The sequence below is a fragment of the Bacillus rossius genome, chromosome 1 (genome assembly GCF_032445375.1).
Source record: "Bacillus rossius redtenbacheri isolate Brsri chromosome 1, Brsri_v3, whole genome shotgun sequence".
Taxonomy (NCBI): domain Eukaryota; kingdom Metazoa; phylum Arthropoda; class Insecta; order Phasmatodea; family Bacillidae; genus Bacillus; species Bacillus rossius.
In genome coordinates this window covers 319144606-319168619 of record NC_086330.1, presented here as the reverse complement: position 1 = coordinate 319168619, position 24014 = coordinate 319144606, and the positions used below count along the sequence as shown (strand labels likewise).

At 38.6% G+C, this 24014-nt stretch overlaps 1 protein-coding gene across 2 annotated transcripts in view; it reads right to left on the bottom strand.

The window, feature by feature from the left end:
• LOC134527956 (uncharacterized) overlaps window positions 1-24014 on the bottom strand; it is a 1033783-nt gene that overhangs the window by 220807 nt on the left and 788962 nt on the right. The window lies entirely within an intron of this gene.

Sequence of the window (24014 nt, the reverse complement as noted above, 5' to 3'; positions counted from 1 at the left end):
GTAACTTACAGAAGCTGTATTGACTTTCTGATGTAGCGTTTCCGATCTAAAACTGCTGGGTAAAATTTGAAGGCTGGAAATAAAACAAGGCTATAAGTACATGTTTTGTTAAATATTATATCTTCAAAAAAAAAGGGGGGGGGGATGCATATTCAAAGTCCAATAACATGAAATAAGGTTGAAAGTGCCCTTAGGAATAGTTAGTTGTAGCAACCACCAAGTTGTGCTTGTTGTATCTCCAGGCAGTATTTCCTAAACAAAAAGGGTCTAACTGCAATTCCTGTTTTAACCTGATCAGAGGCTATGCCTGAATTTTGTTTAGTTAACCGTTAGACATCAGGGCGTGTCTATACCGTTTTATTATTACGTATTTTAATCGGTAACGTGGGGAAGGGAGTGTGGTGGAAATGAGAAAGAAAATGAGAAAGAAAATGAGAACAAATGGGCAAGAATATGTAACGGCAAAAATGAAGAAAATAGAATACAAGCAGCCTCCATCGCAATCGGCATGTTTGTTTCTATAGTTGTATCGGTTTGTTGCTATCAGAGTTTAATGGGTACTTCGTTACTGATATTAGAATCTATGTAATCAATGAAATCAACATAATAACCCGTATCAAGTCACAGTTATGAACAGCATGGATTTCTATGACTTTAAAAAGGTAGCTAAAAACTGCATTTATACTCCAAACTTAAGATATCTACAGTGCAATGGATTTAGGTGTCTGCTGACAACACTGGACAAATAATAACAAAGAACACATTGGACAGTTTGGAATCGTGGCAAACGTTTAACGTCCTGAAGAAGGGAGTTACTGTCGACAAAATAAAATTACTGCAGCTGGAACCAACTAGTCATATTTCTGAAGAAAAGAAGAAAGATCTCCATCAATTGCTTCCATTCTTGGATTCAGATGAACAGCGCACCTTTTATTCCAACATCATCAGAGTATGAAACGCTTAATTAGCTTCAGACATTATTTTGGCAATGGGACATACAGCATTTTTCAAGAAAACGACAAGTGGACTTTAATCTTTTCAATTTTTCTGATGTTTTAATATATTTATATCATTTTTAAAAAATCTCTTTTTATTTCTAAACCATACTTTGTTTTCCAGGTGCATTAACTGCCAATTGTAATGTTTAAAATATGTTTTTTTTAAATAACTTCATATTCTGCAAGTGTTAAATTGATTTTTCTTAGAATGTTAATTTTGGCACTTATAGTTTTTTAAATTTCTAGTCTTCAATCATGGTGCACATTATGTAACGGACATAGAATAAACTATATTGAGAGTATATAAATACAAATGAAAGCTGTGGCTACTTAAGCAATGCATTTTTTGAAGGCAGATACGTCAAAGAGCATAGAACCGGAAATGATTCCTTTGAACGCTAGAGTTGTTGCCGCGCGCAATAACACACTAGCAGTCTCATGTGCGGAACACCACACTCCATGCGAATACAATATGAGTGCATGCGATGGTTTGCTGTAGCTTTAGCTGTGGATGTGTCGTGTGCTAATGATGTTGTACGCAGTAACTCAAGGCATTTTTACGAGTGCATTATATCTGCGAAGCAGTCCACACATTTACTATGTTCGTACATTTTTTTTTCACTTTTTACAAGTTAACGGAAGCTGGGTGTGTTTAGTTACGTAACTTACCGATATTACATTACAAAACAGGGATCTGGTGTTCATTGACAATTTTACCCCATCTACATGTCCTACACTGGATACTGAATTTTGGCTTATATTTGAGATGGATACTGTTTTTAATATATTATAACATATATTTTCTTCCTTCAGGCTCATAGTAATTGAAAAGTTTCTTCATGTAATGAAAATTTCTAAATGGATAATTTTGTGTATTTTAAACAATATTTTATTTGGCTTATGTTAGTACTAATTTCATGAGTCATTTATGTTTTTTTTAAATTTGTTAACATATAATTCATTTCTTATTGCTAGATATTACTGATTATACGTGGTTAATGCCAATTGGTTCAATGTAAGAGAATGTGTATACCCCTTAACTGTGCCAAACGAAGTCGAGATATTAAAGTCGTTTAACTCATTACAGTGTGTCGCGAGCGCAGGCCACGACACAGTGATGCCAGACGTGAGGTCCCTCTGCTTGCCGAGTCAGGATGGTTCAGCGGTGGTTTACCATTGCCTTCCGCGGGGTGAAGGTGAAAGGGACATCACGTACACCCAGACGTGAACCCAGGTAGAAGGTTTGAAAAATCCCCTCCCCGGCCACGAATCGAACCCAGCCAGACCCGCTAGCCGCTGTACCAAGTGGGCGGACATGTGTGTGTATAAGCGAAATATCAATCACTGAAACACTGACTCATCACGAATTCTACGGAACTATAAGACACACAGACTTGAAATTTGACAGGAATATTCCTTTTAATACATAAGCATCCTCTAAGGACGTATTTTATGAAAATAAACTCCCAAGGAGGGTTTCAGATGCGTTAAAGATCAAAATTCCCATTTTTCAAGTACCTATATGACCAGGGGCGCAACAACTAATTTTCCAAGGGGGGGGGGGGGGCATATACCTTTTTTTAAAGAATGATCGATTCCCCCTATTGAAGCGGGGTGTCCGGGGGTTCCTCCCCCGGGAAAATTTGTATTTCAAGGTGGAAAATGGTGCTATTTAAGCAGTTATATTATCTTAAAATTGATTACACAGCACTTTCTTTGCCCCCGTTTGCCCCCCCCCCCTTCAAGGTTTCAGAGAGGGGGCAAAATACCCTTGCCCCCCCCCCCCCTGTTGTTGCGGCCCTGTATATGACCCACAGACTTGAAACTCGGCAGGGATGTTTCTTATGTTACATAGACATCAACTGCGAACCAAGTTTTCCAAAAATCAGCTTCCAAGGGGGGGTTTCGAGGGCATTAAATATCAAACTTTCATGTTCCTCAACAATAAGTTTTACAAAATTTAATGTCGATGTTTTCTGCGTCTGCGTGGCAACGGATATTGCATTGTTGTATTAACAAATCTTTATTCGACTAAAAGAAGTAGCTTCACGATGTCTTAAACCCGGGAAACGCCGGGAACTTCAGATAGTAAATAAATAAAACCTAGATTGCCAGTTGATTAACAGATCAAAATATTATTCACTATAATCAAATTGTTATTTAGACAACGTACCCCCCGTGAGTAATAAATGTACCCCACGGTGATAAAGTCGCTTCGTTAAAAACACGAGTCGTGACCGGCGTGCACTACGACACAAGGCACTTTACTCGCTCCTGTATGCATCTTTTGTCTCCGCGGAGTCGGTTCGAAAAGGACATGACATAATTAACGTCGCGTCGCTCTCTCGTCCCCTTCTACGCGCCGCCTTCTCTCCTCGGAAACAAAAGACGAACGGCAGCGAACACTGTTTCCTAACAAAGACAATTCCAGTTTCCTCAAACAGTAACGAGACAGACTTGCCCCCCCCCCCCCTCCTTTTTCCCTTGCTCCAACCATTTTTTTTTCATGACCCTTACGCCCCCAACTACTTTCCAACCCTTCCACCCCCCCCCCCCCCCCCCGACTCACCTCCTTTTAACCGATCCCCGCTCCTGACTCCGGCAAGTTCCCCGTTTCTGAATCACAAAGCCAACTGCCGTCTTTTCTGCTGCGAAGAGTTCGAGGTGGGCAGCAGTAGCAAGAAAAAAAAAATTAAAATTTTAAAAACTCTTTCAAACGCCCGTCCATATTGTCTAAAAGCAGATAGCTTATATAGCTCCTCTGAATGAAAGAAAATGAAAAAAATCATTTCGCCTGAATAAATTAAATAATTTTCTTTCCATTATTACTCGACCATCCGCTACCTTTTCTTCCCCCCCCCCCCCTTTTTTTAAGGAGTCGGCAGAAAAGAGAAGGTGATGTTAAAGAGAAAAAAAAATCATTAAATTCCAAAATCACGGACAAAGATGAATGATTTTTCACGGTAAGTAATACTATTAGCTTCTTTCAAATTATTTATCTAGTTTGCACGCGAATCTCAACAAGAATGTGTAAAATTTTGAACGTGATCAAAATAAAGTTTAACTGGTGTGAAATGTTCTCATTTTGATAAAAAAAAGTATATATTAAAAATGATTTAGTGCTTGGAGAAACTTACGTTATTGTATCAAGAACGATACCATAAACGATTCTAGTATGATTTTTATTTATAAAAAAGAAGTATGCGAATCTAGAAAAGCTTTTCTTTTTAGCGATTTTACAATTATGTCTTATTCCTAATGTTTTTATTTTTAAAGCTCAAAAGCATTGTTTCATTAAAATACACCGGCTACACTTATACAAAATATTACACCGGTCATTTATTTCAACAGTATGTAACGTCGTACTGTACAAGACAAAGATTTTTATTTAACCTGATCTATCCAAACGTGCAGAAAATTATACACCTGTTTTTGAGGGTATGTGAGTGTCATAGTGTGAAAAAATAGCACCCGCAGTTAAGTTTAGTTTAATGAGGTTTTCAAATCATAAATATTAAAGTAAAAATGAATGTCACGAATATTCTTCAAAGTTGAAGCTAAAGGAAAAAAAGTAATCGTAATCGAAAGTAAAAAAATGTATTTTCTGTAGTTTTAAAAAAATTTTGGTGTATGGTATAATTATATAATTTCAATATATGATTGCTTCTTAAGCTTTCATCCGATACTAAATTTAAGAAAAATATGGATCATATCTAATAACCATTCCCAGCATCTTTGGACAAATTATTTAAAAAACATAACATTAAATAAAATATTTTATATTTACACTTATTGTAAGGAATATATCCTCTGCAAGAAATATAGACAAAATACTGCACGGAGAATATCCACCCTAAAATACCAAAAGAGTCTAACTCAGTAGTCAAGTTGATTAAAGTGCCTATGTCAGTGCGAAGGCTTCTGAATTCAAATCAGTAGGGCATGGATGCATATGGCGTTATTTATTTTAATTTAAGACAACGTTTAGTGGCATAATCACAAATTCCAGTTATTTACTCTCTCAGGGTTTAAAATAACATTGATAAATGTAAATTTTCATAATTTTTTTAGTATACTTCCAACCTTTATATATGTATGTATATATGATGTGTATGATACAAAATTATTGTTAAAACAAACAAATTCTATTCAATTCTTCAGCTGTCCCACATGCGGCACTGGTAAATTATAACCATCATTTGATAACAAATGTGTAATTAAACTGGATGCTTATCAATATACAAAAACTTTATTGTATGGTTAAATATCTTATATTTATTCAGTATTTTTACTTAACACATCACGAAATTTTCCTGGACACTCGTCGTGTAAACATTATTTATATGTATAACGTTTTCTTGTCATGTAAACATGTTTTACATATGAATGGTAATTATTTCTTCCAGTGTGTGTTATTTACCTCCTTTACACCTTTAGGAAATTTTACTTCCAACATAAACATTTTTTTTACAATGTTGAAGATGTTGGGAGATATAGTACAATACAGAATAGTATAGTGTACGATAGTATTGTATTGTAATATACGTCCGGGCGTGCTCAATTATATTAGCGACAAGCCTAAACATCTGCGATAGCTGTTCCGTTTCTATAATCGCAATCGTGCTCGCACGAAATGAAAACTGGACGACTTACGCGGACTTACATTCAAGTGGCATTGTGCAAAAGCATAGAGCGAAGTCTTGTCCAACACCTTACACAGGGTTTCACATAGCTCAATGTATTATCGAACCAAGCTTGACTTTCAGTATTGACATCGATCAGAGTGGTCTAGTTTACATGTTCCATCATTTTCATTGGAAAACCTGGGTGCTAAATAAGTATATGTTTAAAATTTATTGATGTATTGATATTAATCGCTCTTTCCAGGCACTCACTTCACATGCCGCCGACTAGCTGCTTCAATTATTCATAAAGCATTAATGACAACTGAATGAGTCATATTGTGACATGTTTCAATTTTTATGGGCCTGGGTATTTTAAGCAAGGAAAACAAATAACACGTGCGCAAATGTAGCACTACAAAAGTAAATGTGGGGCTAAACACATATATTACATATAATTACTGAACAGACTCTAAAATTTACATGCAATGGACGAATAAGCAAATATTAACACGGCTTCAATATTTATTTAGCCTTACTGGTAAATATACGGAAATATTTACTGAACAGTATGAATACGGAAAAATTTTGAACGAGTAGGTATACTCGATAAGGGAATGAGTCAAGTGGAAATTAAATAACTTGAAACAGTCATACAAACCGTTTGAAAACTTCGTTTGATTGATTGTAACTTCGTTATTCAACTTCTCGGTGAATGCCAGTTTAAAGGATTTCCACGACCTCCAACTCAGCGCTAGTAATACGTTCATCTTTAAAAGAAAAAAAACCTGCACATCAAACATCTGCCAAAATTTGTATGCTTCTGCAGTGTTGCTGTCTTCGATACTTGCAATGACCAATGACTAAGTCTACCGCTCTGAGTGCCTTTTCCTGATCCAACTTATGTCTGCATCTTCTTTTCGTCGAATTTCGTCCCAAATTTATTTATAACTAAGTCATTCACGCATATCAAAATTTCGCTCGTTACCCTACCACAGAATTTTCAGCATCAGTCATTACATATCAAGAAGTAAAGCAACCGAGTTGAAACCAAGCTACCCCCAACTTGTAAACCATACGGGACTGTTCGATGGAAACCCTGTATAGTAGTATAGGATAGTATGTTCTGGCACAGGATTCAGGTTGCGGAGCTGTGTGTCCTTTCCGCCATCTTGGATTGTGACGTCACGGCGGCCATCTTGGATGCAGCGTAACGGGACACAACGTAACGGGACGCAACGTAACGGGACATAACATAACGGGACAAGTAGATCACGGTGGCCATCTTGGATCCGCCATCTTGGATCCGTCATTTTGGATGATGTCATTTTGTTTTCTCGAACATTCCGACATTTTGTTTTCCGCCATATTGGATGAAGACGTCACCGTTGCAATTTCCGTTACGGCCGCCATCTTTAACTTTTTTATTTATTATCCGATTTTAATGAATTTTTTTAAAAAAATTATAAAAAAATTTAAATAATATAAATTTAATAAATTATTTATAAAAAACAAACATTACCGACACGGAGCTCGGAGTCCTCGGTTCGAACCCGACGGGTGCAAAAAAATTAAAAATGGCGACCGATCCTTCCCCCCACGGTGGGTGCTGGAATACTGACCCCCACCACTTATGTCAAAGTATACATATCTTCACCTAGTATGATGTCATGTCCGCCATCTTTAAATCTGGACGCCATCTTGAAAATCTTTATTTATTATCCGATTTTAATGAAAAAATTCCAAAATTCATCAAAAAATTAATGTATTTGAATTCTGTATGATTATATCGATGTACGTCCTTGGTTCGATTCCCGACGAGAGTAAACGGTCGATCCTTCCTCCATGAAAGCTACCTAGACTGATCTACCACCACCAGTACCAAGGTTTATATCATCAACTGGTATGACATCATGTCCGCCATCTTGTCTTCATCCGCTGGAGTCCACCATCTTGTTTTCGTCTGCTAGAGTGTGCCGATACCATGTAGTATAATTATCTGGTCACCATACTTTTGTCCTCAACTGTTGACATTGATCATTGACCTTGGCCTTTGACCTTGACCTTTAAATTAAACCTTGACCTTGAAATTTAACCTTGACCTTGAAATTTGACCTTGACCTTGAAATTTGACCTTGACCTTGATTTTTGACCTTTACCTTGAAATTTGACTTTGTCCTCGAAATTTGACTTTGTCCTTGTCGACCATCATGGATCCGACATTTTATGTTCAGTAGATGCTACCAGGAGCTACCACCTGCTGGAGTATGCCATCTTGTGTGTGTGTACTCGTATTATAGAGTACATTTCCATCTGGATAATTTTATTCTAACCCGCTACAGTGCAGTAATCATTTATTACTGTGACACACGCCATCTTGAAATTTGGACGCCATCTTGAAAATCCGTAATTTTAATGCTAGAGATTCGGGAAAAAGTTCAAAATTCATTAAATAATTCACTCATTAAAGTAATGATTGATTAGATCGATTCCCGTCCTTGGTTCGACCCCTGACCGATACCAATCAACTTTAATTTTAAAAAATACCACAAAAGCGACAGGTTTGAGAAAATAAAATACACCACAAGTTCTTTTAAAAACTTTTATTACATACATTCTAATCTACTACAAGTACATAATAAACACAGACAAAGTACTAAAGTCTTGTGGATTCCTCGATTCAAACAGTCTTCTTATTGTACGGACAAAGCCTTTTACATGACTTTCAATGTCTATCCGATCCGTTCATCACCGCAGCCAGAGACGGACTGAAGTTCATATCACCAGGGTCCCACTTATATATTCTCATTTGCTGGTACAACACACGAGTCAAAACAATAACCATGTTCATTATACTTCTCGGAGCATTTTTTATAATGAAGATGTAAGCTATCAAGACGTGAAATTAGTTTTTTGCACTTATTGCACTGAAATTGTATTCTTTTAACATTATTAGAACAACTGCTTCTTTCATGTCTGCGAGCATTTGAGGTAATAGTAAATGATGCGTCACAGTATTTGCACCGACGCAATGTATGCTTTTCATTAGTGGAAGAATCCATTGCTGACGATGAAACTTCGGATGATGGTGGTATCACATCTGTTGAAATCTCCTCCAATGTTGACGTCGTCGTTGCCAACGGGATCTGCACCTTCTCCATCGTAGCTGTCGTCAAGGTTCCCGTAGACGATGGTACAACCTCCGAGTTCGACGTTAAAGACGGTAAAGATGCCATCGAGGTCTCAAGAACAGCTAATTGACACGTCTTATGCACCAGAAGAAACAAACTAGGTGATCCTTACACCGCCGACGTCAGTAACTAACTGAGCGTCCTGCTGTCTAGGACTCGCTTATATACATGCACCGGATGGAATAATACGCTAGTCAAATCAAGAACCATTTACAATAATACTAGAGTCAAATCTACAAATTAAAAAAGAGGATCATTTGATCGAAAAAAAAATTCGATCTCTCCAATATACGCCAGGCTCCAAGAGCTACAATTCACGTCATCAGATCCATCTAAATTTTGCTCCTATGCTTCAATTGACCATTAGCTGCAAGTGCTCCAACAGATCCATCAGCTCCAACACGTAATGTACGCAATGTACGCACAATACATGCAATTTACATGCAATAAATGTAATGATCACTCAGTACACACAGGAAACGGAACGTACACACAGTACACACAAGAAACGGAACGTACACACAATACACACAGGAAACGAAACGTACACACAATACACACAGGAAACGAAACGTACACACAGTACACACAGGAAACGGAACGTACACACAGTACACACAGGAAACGGAACGTACACACAGTACACACAGGAAACGGAACGTACACACAGTACACACAGGAAACGGAACGTACACACAGTACACACAGGAAACGGAACGTACACACAATACACACAGGAAACGGAACGTACACACAGTACACACAGGAAACGGAACGTACACACAGTACACACAGGAAACGAAACGTACACACAATACACACAGGAAACGAAACGTACACACAGTACACACAGGAAACGAAACGTATACACACAGTACACACAGGAAACGGAACGTACACACAGTACACACAGGAAAAGGAACGTACACACAGTACACACAGGAAACGGAACGTACACACAGTACACACAGGAAACGGATCGTATACACAGTACACACAGGAAACAGAACGTACACACAGGAAACGAAACGTACACACAGTATACACAGAAAACGGAACGTACACACAGTACACACAGAAAACGGAACGTACACACAGTACACACAGAGAACGGAACGTACCCACAGGAAACGAAACGTACACACAGTACACACAGGAAAGGAAACGTATACACACATTACACACATGAAACGGAATGATCACACATACATTAGCGGAAACACACAGGCTTAGTTGGAAATCAGAATACAAGAAACAAAAACATTAAATTTTTACTTTCAATATTTAATTACTTCTCAACATTACACAAATACAAGTAAAAGAAACCATTATTGTATGTAGCCAGCTTTCCTCAGTTCTTTGAGTATGAAGGATATTTCTTTGATGCACGAATAGTTTCCTGCACAAAGCGAGTCATGTAGAAGTCTTAGCCGGTCAACCAATATGTTTGGATCTTTCCATGATGTGTAATCAATCTCTTCTACCACCATCTTACTTGCTTGTTTATTATAAATACTGTTAATATCACAATAGTCCCAGTGATCATAATAAGCATTATCAGATTTATTTTTTATAACACGACGTTTCCATCGTTTCGGTCTCAGGACATCGCCACATTCTTCGATCTTGTCAGCTCTAGGTGCTTCATCACAGTCTATGCCTTTGTCAACAGCCTCAGAGTCACTGTAACAATCACTGTAGAAGACATCCTCTTCACCCATATTACCGTATGAATTCGCTATCGATGATGTCGAAGTGTCTTCATCGTCTTCATGCTTCCTTTTTAGGAGTCCATCATTTTTACAAAGAATGGAGGATCTACTGAATATAGGCTTGAATGTATTCTCACTTTTCACGGTGTTGATACTTCCATTAGTTTCAGTCTTCCCGAAGCCATTAGCATCCTTCAATTTATGTTCTTCCTCACAATCGGGTGAGCTAATACCATCACGCTCAGGACAAGGAAAATTATTGTCGTAATGCAGATCACTCTTCTTTAGTCTAGTGGATCCATCGGTGTCCTCTATGCCGTAAGTAGTCTTGACTTTACATGTTCTACCATGTCTTTTTAAGCTGTCAATTCGTGTTAACAACCTGCTACAACGATTACAGCTTATCATGTTGCGTAGTGGGTTTCTAGCACAATCATTCTTCTCATGACGTCTAGCATTCCTTCTCATGGCAAAATCCTTGCCACAGTATCTACAGCGGCTTCCTTCCGATTCAGCTGCAGATAACAAACCACGATCCATGGTAGCTTCTGTGACTAATGTTAGATATAAACTGTCAGTTTTCTCCAATTGGAACCATTTCTTAAATAGAGTTTTTGAAATGTTTCATCAGCGAGAGTTAAGTTATCTAATGCAAAGAAAATTGATGCAAGTAGTTCTGGCTGTCGTCAACAGATGTCGCTACGTGTTGCTTGTAGGTAAATAATATCTATTTCATTAATGTGGGATGCGTAACGCTCACTATCGATCGCAAAGGGAGGTTGGCTTCTATAGTATCCAAGGAGAAAAAAAGTTCGTCCTTCCTGCTAGTGCTTCTCAGATTTCTCACGGTCCGCCATCTTGGATTGTGACGTCACGGCGGCCATCTTGGATGCACTTCTCATTGTTGAGCAAAGATAGAGTTCTAGTACAAGCCAGAATTTTGATTTTTTTTTTTCGTTTTTATTTTTTATTTTTTATTAATTTTTTTTTATATTTTTATGATATCAAAGAAAACTTGTGTCGGTTTTCTCCGTGTGCTCCTAATTATTCTTGCCAATATTATGATGGTTTTCTCCGTGTGCTCCTGATTATTCTTATCAATATTTTGATGGTTAATCCGTGTGCTTGCGATCATTCCTGAGGTTTCGGTCAAAGGTCAAGGTCACACCCATCCAAGATGGCCGCCGTGACGTCACAATCCAAGATGGCGGACCGTGAGAAATCTGAGAAGCACTAGCAGGAAGGACGAACTTTTTTTCTCCTTGGATACTATAGAAGCCAACCTCCCTTTGCGATCGATAGTGAGCGTTACGCATCCCACATTAATGAAATATATATTATTTACCTACAAGCAACACGTAGCGACATCTGTTGACGACAGCCAGAACTACTTGCATCAATTTTCTTTGCATTAGATAACTTAACTCTCGCTGATGAAACATTTCAAAAACTCTATTTAAGAAATGGTTCCAATTGGAGAAAACTGACAGTTTATATCTAACATTAGTCACAGAAGCTACCATGGATCGTGGTTTGTTATCTGCAGCTGAATCGGAAGGAAGCCGCTGTAGATACTGTGGCAAGGATTTTGCCATGAGAAGGAATGCTAGACGTCATGAGAAGAATGATTGTGCTAGAAACCCACTACGCAACATGATAAGCTGTAATCGTTGTAGCAGGTTGTTAACACGAATTGACAGCTTAAAAAGACATGGTAGAACATGTAAAGTCAAGACTACTTACGGCATAGAGGACACCGATGGATCCACTAGACTAAAGAAGAGTGATCTGCATTACGACAATAATTTTCCTTGTCCTGAGCGTGATGGTATTAGCTCACCCGATTGTGAGGAAGAACATAAATTGAAGGATGCTAATGGCTTCGGGAAGACTGAAACTAATGGAAGTATCAACACCGTGAAAAGTGAGAATACATTCAAGCCTATATTCAGTAGATCCTCCATTCTTTGTAAAAATGATGGACTCCTAAAAAGGGAGCATGAAGACGATGAAGACACTTCGACATCATCGATAGCGAATTCATACGGTAATATGGGTGAAGAGGATGTCTTCTACAGTGATTGTTACAGTGACTCTGAGGCTGTTGACAAAGGCATAGACTGTGATGAAGCACCTAGAGCTGACAAGATCGAAGAATGTGGCGATGTCCTGAGACCGAAACGATGGAAACGTCGTGTTATAAAAAATAAATCTGATAATGCTTATTATGATCACTGGGACGATTGTGATATTAACAGTATTTATAATAAACAAGCAAGTAAGATAGTGGTAGAAGAGATTGATTACACATCATGGAAAGATCCAAACATATTGGTTGACCGGCTAAGACTTCTACATGACTCGCTTTGTGCAGGAAACTATTCGTGCATCAAAGAAATATCCTTCATACTCAAAGAACTGAGGAAAGCTGGCTACATACAATAATGGTTTCTTTTACTTGTATTTGTGTAATGTTGAGAAGTAATTAAATATTGAAAGTAAAAATTTAATGTTTTTGTTTCTTGTATTCTGATTTCCAACTAAGCCTGTGTGTTTCCGCTAATGTATGTGTGATCATTCCGTTTCATGTGTGTAATGTGTGTATACGTTTCCTTTCCTGTGTGTACTGTGTGTACGTTTCGTTTCCTGTGTGTACGTTCCGTTTTCTGTGTGTACTGTGTGTACGTTCCGTTTTCTGTGTGTACTGTGTGTACGTTTCGTTTCCTGTGTGTACGTTGTTTCCTGTGTGTACTGTGTGTACGTTCTGTTTCCTGTGTGTACTGTGTATACGATCCGTTTCCTGTGTGTACTGTGTGTACGATCCGTTTCCTGTGTGTACTGTGTGTACGTTCCGTTTCCTGTGTGTACTGTGTGTACGTTTCGTTTCCTGTGTGTACTGTGTGTACGTTTCGTTTCCTGTGTGTACTGTGTGTACGTTTCGTTTCCTGTGTGTACTGTGTGTACGTTTCGTTTCCTGTGCGTATTGTGTGTACGTTCCGTTTCTTGTGTGTACTGTGTGTACGTTCCGTTTCCTGTGTGTACTGAGTGATCATTACATTTATTGCATGTAAATTGCATGTATTGTGCGTACATTGCGTACATTACGTGTTGGAGCTGATGGATCTGTTGGAGCACTTGCAGCTAATGGTCAATTGAAGCATAGGAGCAAAATTTAGATGGATCTGATGACGTGAATTGTAGCTCTTGGAGCCTGGCGTATATTGGAGAGATCGAATTTTTTTTTCGATCAAATGATCCTCTTTTTTAATTTGTAGATTTGACTCTAGTATTATTGTAAATGGTTCGTGATTTGACTAGCGTATTATTCCATCCGGTGCATGTATATAAGCGAGTCCTAGACAGCAGGACGCTCAGTTAGTTACTGACGTCGGCGGTGTAAGGATCACCTAGTTTGTTTCTTCTGGTGCATAAGACGTGTCAATTAGCTGTTCTTGAGACCTCGATGGCATCTTTACCGTCTTTAACGTCGAACTCGGAGGTTGTACCATCGTCTACGGGAACCTTGACGACAGCTACGATGGAGAAGGTGCAGATCCCGTTGGCAACGACGACGTCAACATTGGAGGAGATTTCAACAGATGTGATACCACCATCATCCGAAGTTTCATCGTCAGCAATGGATTCTTCCACTAATGAAAAGCATACATTGCGTCGGTGCAAATACTGTGACGCATCATTTACTATTACCTCAAATGCTCGCAGACATGAAAGAAGCAGTTGTTCTAATAATGTTAAAAGAATACAATTTCAGTGCAATAAGTGCAAAAAACTAATTTCACGTCTTGATAGCTTACATCTTCATTATAAAAAATGCTCCGAGAAGTATAATGAACATGGTTATTGTTTTGACTCGTGTGTTGTACCAGCAAATGAGAATATATAAGTGGGACCCTGGTGATATGAACTTCAGTCCGTCTCTGGCTGCGGTGATGAACGGATCGGATAGACATTGAAAGTCATGTAAAAGGCTTTGTCCGTACAATAAGAAGACTGTTTGAATCGAGGAATCCACAAGACTTTAGTACTTTGTCTGTGTTTATTATGTACTTGTAGTAGATTAGAATGTATGTAATAAAAGTTTTTAAAAGAACTTGTGGTGTTTTTTATTTTCTCAAACCTGTCGCTTTTGTGGTATTTTTTAAAATTAAAGTTGATTGGTATCGGTCAGGGGTCGAACCAAGGACGGGAATCGATCTAATCAATCATTACTTTAATGAGTGAATTATTTAATGAATTTTGAACTTTTTCCCGAATCTCTAGCATTAAAATTACGGATTTTCAAGATGGCGTCCAAATTTCAAGATGGCGTGTGTCACAGTAATAAATGATTACTGCACTGTAGCGGGTTAGAATAAAATTATCCAGATGGAAATGTACTCTATAATACGAGTACACACACACAAGATGGCATACTCCAGCAGGTGGTAGCTCCTGGTAGCATCTACTGAACATAAAATGTCGGATCCATGATGGTCGACAAGGACAAAGTCAAATTTCGAGGACAAAGTCAAATTTCAAGGTAAAGGTCAAAAATCAAGGTCAAGGTCAAATTTCAAGGTCAAGGTCAAATTTCAAGGTCAAGGTTAAATTTCAAGGTCAAGGTTTAATTTAAAGGTCAAGGTTAAAGGCCAAGGTCAATGATCAATGTCAACAGTTGAGGACAAAAGTATGGTGACCAGATAATTATACTACATGGTATCGGCACACTCTAGCAGACGAAAACAAGATGGTGGACTCCAGCGGATGAAGACAAGATGGCGGACATGATGTCATACCAGTTGATGATATAAACCTTGGTACTGGTGGTGGTAGATCAGTCTAGGTAGCTTTCATGGAGGAAGGATCGACCGTTTACTCTCGTCGGGAATCGAACCAAGGACGTACATCGATATAATCATACAGAATTCAAATACATTAATTTTTTGATGAATTTTGGAATTTTTTTCATTAAAATCGGATAATAAATAAAGATTTTCAAGATGGCGTCCAGATTTAAAGATGGCGGACATGACATCATACTAGGTGAAGATATGTATACTTTGACATAAGTGGTGGGGGTCAGTATTCCAGCACCCACCGTGGGGGGAAGGATCGGTCGCCATTTTTAATTTTTTTGCACCCGTCGGGTTCGAACCGAGGACTCCGAGCTCCGTGTCGGTAATGTTTGTTTTTTATAAATAATTTATTAAATTTATATTATTTAAATTTTTTAATAATTTTTTTAAAAAATTTCATTAAAATCGGATAATAAATAAAAAAGTTAAATATGGCGGCCGTAACGGAAATTGCAACGGTGACGTCATCATCCAATATGGCGGAAAACAAAATGTCGGAATGTTCGAGAAAACAAAATTACATCATCCAAAATGGCGGATCCAAGATGGCGGATCCAAGATGGCCGCCGTGATCTACTTGTCCCGTTATGTTATGTCCCGTTACGTTGTGTCCCGTTACGCTGCATACAAGATGGCCGCCGTGACGTCACAATCCAAGATGGCGGAAAGGACACACAGCTCCGCAACCTGAATCCTGTGCCAGAACATAATATCCCATACTACTCTGTATGTTATTCCACTAATGAATTCAACAGGTTTGATAGAGATTTATACTAGTTTAACATTTTATAGCTATAATGCAAGTAATTATCACTTCTATAATTATTTGATTTTCCTTTGAATTCATCCTAACAAGTCTCTTAAATGTGTTGTTTCAACACAAAAAAATACAAAATAGATATTTAACAAACGATGTTTTCGAGGTGTTAAGGGTCGCGTATGTGTTCAACATAGTGGCCTTGGACTTAGCGGGACCCTGGGGCATTTTCTGTTACATGGGCATAACAATACTTTTAAGAGTGGTCTTATTGCGGGGTCTAAGGAGGATACGCAATACTTCCAGAGTCGTCGTCCGGAAAATTTTAAAAATAAAATAAAATAAAAAGTTTTTTTTTTCCGGGCCAATCTGGAAAATATATTTAAAGAATGCTTTTGTAACTCGAGATATTTTGATATTCTTTCATTTTTAAATTATTCTCCATGAAATCCCGGTAAAATTGCGTTATTATGTGAGGCAATGACATTTCAGGAAGATTTTCTTGTACGAAATCATTAATCGAAAAATGAACTGACCAGTACTTTAAATTGCATTCTAGAATTTTTTTCTTTTCCCAATAACGTCAATTTTTAAAAAAGCAAATTTAAAATTTAATGGGCTTGCGCGGTTCCCGCCCGGCTAAATGTTATAAATTTTCTTTATGTTAGCTGTCTAAATTGTTACAAAAATAACCACGGATCAGGTAAGAATGTAGATCTAAATATTTCAATGAGGGGTTTAAGGTTCTTCAAGTACAGCTGACCATTGGAAAGGAAAATTTAATAGATTTCTAAAAAATTGAAAAATGAAAATGTTCAGAATTTTGATAGAACCTATTTAATTTGTTGAGGGAGTAGCAAAATAATGAAAATTGTAATTTTGCATGAAAACTGCGTAGCCTACAAACATTTTATTGTGTGATGAATAACATTTCACGATAATCATCCAAAATATGTTTACTCACAATTACTAACTCACTGTCTGCGCGAACATTAAGGGCACTCGCAAAATTCCAGACGGTTTAGCAACGATACAAAGTGATGTCAGAACAATGTACACATCGCTGCGATAGGCATCAAAGTTTTCCACGCATGCAAACAGCGGGATTATTTACTCATGTACTCAAAATTTCACCGTTAAGCCGATAATAGTTGGTAGTCGAATTAATCACGGTTATGAATAAAATAAAACCTAAATTCAAAACGTGTCGCAGTTTTCGAGTAAGAGGCATTATTCAAACATTTTTTTTTTAATTCCCACCCTGCAACCAACTATTAGATATTGTAACTAAATTTATTTGCCACACATTCATAAACAACCATAATATTTGTAAAAATTTAAGATTAAATCAAAAACGCTATACTTTTGGGGAAAATAATTATTTGCGCGGCCTAGGCGGAAACAATTTTTAATGGGGTAACTTTGACTAGCTATACTTAAAAAAACATACTTTGGTAACTTAGCAAATTATTTGCTTTTACTAGCTAACTTTTCACATAACTTTCTACGTTATAAGTGATTTTTTTAAATGTATAGCTTATCAAATTTACTCGGTAATTTTTTTTTTTCGCCGCGTAAGTCTTCAAAATAACTAGTACAGCGTGTTTGATTCTATTTTGAATTGTTGTTGACACTAGATTCATTTATGATTTCGTAGCAAAATTTCTTAGTCGTTGTATCCAACAATTTGAAAACTTTTGAAAAAAAAAAATACCTATAACTCTAAAACTACAGAACTGTTTTGAATTTTGGTTTCTTGAATTCAGAACTGTAATTTACTGGCCTATCAACCGATCAATGCACGATGAGATGCGGATACGGACACCTATGTTTCGCGATCACTCTTCGTGTCAAGGTATTTCACGAACCATGGTTAGAGAGACCTGTAAAATTCGCGGATTATTTCGCGATAGGACAGAGTCCAAATACTTTTGACATTATTATGCTTCAGTGATTGGGTCAAAGTTTATCTGAAGGACTTTGGGCCAATGAAAAATCTTTAACAGAAGAATTAGCGAATCACGATCATTCCAGTCAACATGTGTTACGAGTCGGTAACCAATCAGCAGATGTAACTTGCACGAATGCATAGAGGATCATGGAGTCTATCCAGGGGCGCAACAACTAAATTTCCAGGGGGGGGGGGGGCAATATACCTTTTTATAAAGAATCATCGATCCCCGCTATTGAAGCGGGGGGGGGGGGGGGGGTCCGGAATCCTCTCCCGGGAAAATTTGTATTTCAAGGTGGAAAATGGTGCTATTTAAGCAGTTTTATTATCTAAAAATTGATTACACAGCACTTTCTTTGCCCCCGTTTGCCCCCACTTCAAGGTTTCAGAGGGGGGGGGGGCAAAATACCCTTGCCCCCCCCCCCCATGTTATTGCGCCCCTGAGTCTATCATTTAGGGATTTGAAATCGCGAATTTTTTCCGGTCTCTAACCATGGTAGCTTTTCCTTAAGAGTCGTGGCCAAGTGTGGACATCCACCAAGTGCGGGAGAACGTATCTCACCGGCCTCAGCCAACAACCATAACAAAAAAAAAAAAGTTGCAGTGTTTCCGTGAAATACCTCGACACGAAATGTGTTCGCGAAATACGCGTGTTCCCAGTTAGTTGTGGGACATCCTGCATGTGAGTCAACGCGTGTTTTTTTTTATCTTTGTCGAGCGAAATGGCTGGCGACGCCGACGGTCCGGCGCACGAGAGGGGAAACAGGCGCCGCACCGCAGCCAATGACCAAAGCTTTGCGGCGATCGCCGTGTCACGGACACGCGAGCGAGGCTGGCCTCGGTTCTCGGTGCTCGCTTTGAGTCTCGATGTGGTGCAAAGCTTTTCAGGGTTCAGATTGAAAGTTGACCTCTCCCTCAAACCAGAGGTTATCATTAGAGACCCGTGAATTTCGCGGATTCATTTCGTGTTATGCTAAAATTCAAATAATTATACCTTAGTGCTGCTTCTGTCACTGGTTCTCTGTTAATCTGGAGGACTGAGGGCCAATTAGTGACCCTCACTCATAGAAATGTCGAATCACAGGCCACCCAGTCGAGACGACTCACAAGTCAGCAGCCAATGAACAGTTGGCATTTGCCCGAGTGTGTAGAGGATATTGGAGTCTATCCTGGAGGTCATTGAATCCGCGAAATTCACGGGTCTCTAGTTATCATATATATTTTTTCCCCTTTTTATTTCCCTAAGCGTCGGATTCTCGTCCACTGGTACTTGTTTTTTTCTTTTTCTTTCTTAGTTTAAATTTTTACATTGAAGACTAAAAAGTAACTCTTCAAATGGGACGAAAACTATATTAATATCTGTTTTATTTTCAGCACTGTAAGAAACACAACACACATTCAAGAACTCATTGCAATGCAAATTCATTAAAGTAATATTGTAGGTATTTTAACAAACGCTTACAGTAATTTTTAATGCGAATGAAAACCATCGACGCGATAGCATTAATTGCGTGCTATCCAAAGCAGCCAATTGTTTATTTCCCAATAAATAAATGATTACTTTAAAACTTATAACACATATATTTCTGCAACAAGTTGTCAAATAAATGTTCTGCACTGCATCAAATGGCTCAAAGATGGTATTTATTATTATTATCAAAGCATAGAAAAAAAATTATCGCTCTTTTTCCCAAACTAAATTTCGCTAAAGTAACAGTGATTATGATTACGCTTCACAATTTCACAATATATTTTTTTTTGCAGTTTTAAAATTGAACTTTCAATCAATGAGAGTATCATTTAACAGGTTGCCCCTAAGAGTGACAATCATGTACGGGCGGAGTTAAAATAACGATGGTAGACACACGATCACACTAGATCTGAACTCAACGTCAGGAGACAAGCCAGACAATTTGTGTCCTGCTCCAACGGGATATCAAGCCCACTTGCTACCAGTTATCACTGAATAAGTACATATCCAATACTGTTATCGAGCAGTAAGGTCGCCCCAGCTTCACACCATACTAGTTACGTGGCCGCATGAACACTTTTGGGTATATTTCCCATTGTAAGTTTAGCTTAATAGTTACCCACTATAAAACTAGCTTATCTAACAAGGGGATTAAGACATGATACGAAAGATGATTATAACAGGCGATATTAATGTATATTTTTGTCATTATTACAAATAAAATTAATGCCTATTAAAGTCACAATAAAAAAGGTAAACAAATCAGCCATTAGCAACGATTTTTTTTAGTTTTTATATACATTTATAATTTTAATTGCAATCTAAAATTTATAAGATCAGCATATTCGTAGGATGTAAATGACTTTCGTTCCATGTGACACTCACGGAAGGACGCTTATTCGGTTAAGTTTTGCTGACGTCATGAAGCAAAAGAGCTGTGGGCTCGCATATGTGAAACGTTTCCAAATGAAATAAGTATTTATGCAGAGGAAATCTTGGCAGTCTCCCTTATTCTGGCCTTTCGAGGAGTCCCCTCCCATGCTCCCAGCCCCACGAAAGTGTATTGTATCAGCTGAATTGCCGGCGATACATTTCCCCCGGCTTCTGAAAAAAAAAAGTGGGAAAATTCCTTGGCAAGAGGGAAAAGAAGTTTTCAATCAGGAGAAAGCAGGACAGTTCAATCTGAAAAGGAAAAAAAAAAAAAGATAATCACACGGTTATCGAAAGGTTTTCTCTTTTTTATAATGAAACAAAAAAGTAAAAATAAAATTCAATTTAAACTTTTTAAAGGGACTTTAAACAAAATAAAGAGGACTTGAATAGCTTAATCAAAAACTTAGTACAACAGGCGCCACAGTTTATGAGATATTGCTTCAGCAGTTTACATTTTGACGAGAATACAGAAACAAAGTTTCCTTTGGAAAACAGATTTATTAATAAAGGTCACGGGGAACGCTGATATCCTAGTTGCGTCTTACTTCAGTAACGTTTAATCAGATGATGGAGATATTCGTGTAAACAACGACGCGTCAGGGTTCAAGGTGAGTTCTAACACACTTACTTCAGCCAGTTTCCCTGAGATTTCTTTGTCTTTCCTGTTGCATCTAACATGTTTGTTCGCGTCTCATTTTCCTACCTTGCATGGTAACATAAAGTATTACAATACACATACGTTCCAATCGAAACACATGTCAACAAACATACATAACACGCAGAAGTGACTGTTAAACTTTTTCCTGCAGAACTGGAAGTTGGTACTGTTATCATGTAATCTACAAAGTAAGTCTAAAAAAATTATAATATTAGGTCAAACTTTTAAAAAGGCTAACCTATTGACATTCTAATGTGCTTAAAGTCTATACTAAGCTAGTTGTCTCTCTTGCGTTTTATTGTTGTTTCTAAAACATATCAAGGTTATGAACTGCAAATTAAATTATGATTAAATTATATAGTTTTTTAAGGCTACCAAAGCAACACTCAAGTTTACGAATAATAACAAATGCAGTTCGGTGACTAAGATATTTAAACATTGCCTGGGTTTTCCTGATTTGGAAGACACCTTTCAATCCCGTGAGTTTTCCCTGTTTCCCAAAATGTTCCTGTCTGAAGGAACTCCGGTGGGAGGGTCGTGACGACAATAAATAATAACTAACTTCGAATTGAAAAAAATACGAAGAATATGAAAGGATACGAATAAAAGTCTCAAGGAGCCTCATGATACAGCAGAACAATAAAGTTTCTAGCTGAGATTTTGGGAGCGGTTTCACTTTGCGATATTGTTGTGAGAAAACTAGGCCCAGTTGGGAAAAAAAACCCACAAAGAAACATAACAGACGTGAAGGCCAGAAAGAAGACAAGGAACTTTTGATGGATGCGGAGAGGGGGGGGGGGATGAAACAAAAGAGGAACAGTTTGAAAGATTCTGTAGCCTCGGAACTCGGTCCAGGAGAAACGAGAAAGGTTCAGTCAACTCGGGATGGCGCGGAGAAAACTGCCTCACTCGGCGAAACAGTCGGTACAAAAGAGACAACGTCGAACAAGCGAATGACCCGGGGATAAAAAAAAAAGTGGGGTGGCACAACAGTTGACTAGCGGGCGGTTTAATTATTCGCAGGACGAACTCCCGGTTAAGGCACTTTGCAATGCAGTTCTCATCTCCTGTCCTGCGGAGCGAAAACTACCCCCATCCTTCTCCTTTTACCAACCAGGACATGCTCTTAATCTGCACCGACACTCCTGAGCCCTGGACTGTGCATAATTCACCTGTCCCCCTTCAACGAGCCGCTTTAATCCCGACCCGAGTGTTGCGCAACCCGTTCCCAACGACTTTTTTTTTTCTGTTGCAACTTTGAAACGATATTCCTTCCTCATCGTTGCCGGGAAACAGAAATAAATTCAAGGTGTAAAAAAATAAATACGGCGTGGAGGAAAAAAAAAAGGGGCACAGGATATCGCGACGTAACAAAAAAAATAAATAAAGAGGTGGTCGTGGGACGGAAGAGGAAATCATCCCGCGTCCTCTCCCTCCGGGGAAAACATTCAGCCGTTCGCCATCTTTTTTTTTTTTTTTTAATTTTGCAGGACGGTGCTTGTGAAAAGGCAACGGCGACACGACGGCAAGGCGCTGGGTCGTCGCGCGTTGTGTATTTAACAGAGGAGGCTCGCGCCGCGCGACACGAGGCCCTGCGCCGGCGGACGGAAGGGCTTACCTCCGAGCCCGGGGGTCGCGTGCGCCGACTGCAATCCCCCGCGCGGCTGGCGAATTAAAGCAGCAATGAAGAGCCGCGCCGGCCCGGCGAACGAGCACGACAAAAAAAAATAAAAAATAAATAAAAGGACGACATTACAAAAACAAGAGAACGTCGCGGGCGGACCGGACGTCAACCTGCAGGCTTACGCCCGCCACAATTATTAATTCCGCGGCCTTCCGCATTACCGCACACACAAAAAAAAACTCTTCTACGCGCAAGCGGCAGCCAGGAAAAGGAAACAGCAGAGAGTAAAAATATATATATATATACATTACAGCCATATTTACTGCTCCAAAATTAACTCTTCTGCAATTCGATAAGTTAGCCCCTGGCGTGACAGCCAAATTTATTTAGGACTGGCGAGGGTGAAACGGTCAAAATTGTTGCTAGCCTGATTGGAATTTACATGTTTAACCACAGTTGTGTATTAAAATGTTTTCTGGTTGCTGCCTCGCAGTGGTAGTGCAGTTTCATTGAAGTTATGCTCTGCTCATCGGTACGCAACTTCGGGGTCGAGAATAAACTTAAAGAAATTATGTTATATTTGTGATGGCGTAAGCATCTAAGACTGTAATAGAGTTCAAATCCCTAAAGTTGACACAGAAAAAAATTGTTATATAGAAATATATTTGTTTCTTTGCTTAAACTATAACTAGGGACCGGAAAAATTCGCGGATTCAATGACCTCTAGGATAGCCTCAATTATCCTCTGCACATCTCAAGTAAACACGCGTGTTCATTGGTTACTAAATTGTGAGGCGTCTCCACTGGGTAGCTTGTGATTCGACGCTTCTTTGGTCGATAGTCTCTCATTGGCCCATAGAGCTCCAGTTAAACTGCGAGTCAATAGCAGAACCAGCAGAATTGTACACATGTTTGAATTTCAGCCTATCACGAAATGAATCCGCGAATTTTTCCGGTCTCTAACTATAACCATTGGGAACTGTCAAGGTTACTGACTCTATAAAATCACAGATTTTATAGAGTTGGAGCAGGACACAGATTTTCTGGCTTGTCTCCTGACGTTGAGTTCAGATCTAGTGTTATCGCGTGTCTACCATTTTGTAACGTATCTCTAATTTTATCTCCAGTGAGTGGCTTTAATGCATAAGTATATCTTTAAGGATTCTTCGTAATTGGCCTGGCCTCTGATGTAATAATACTGTGCTTCAATAAGCTCGTGAACCCGTAATTAGCATATATAA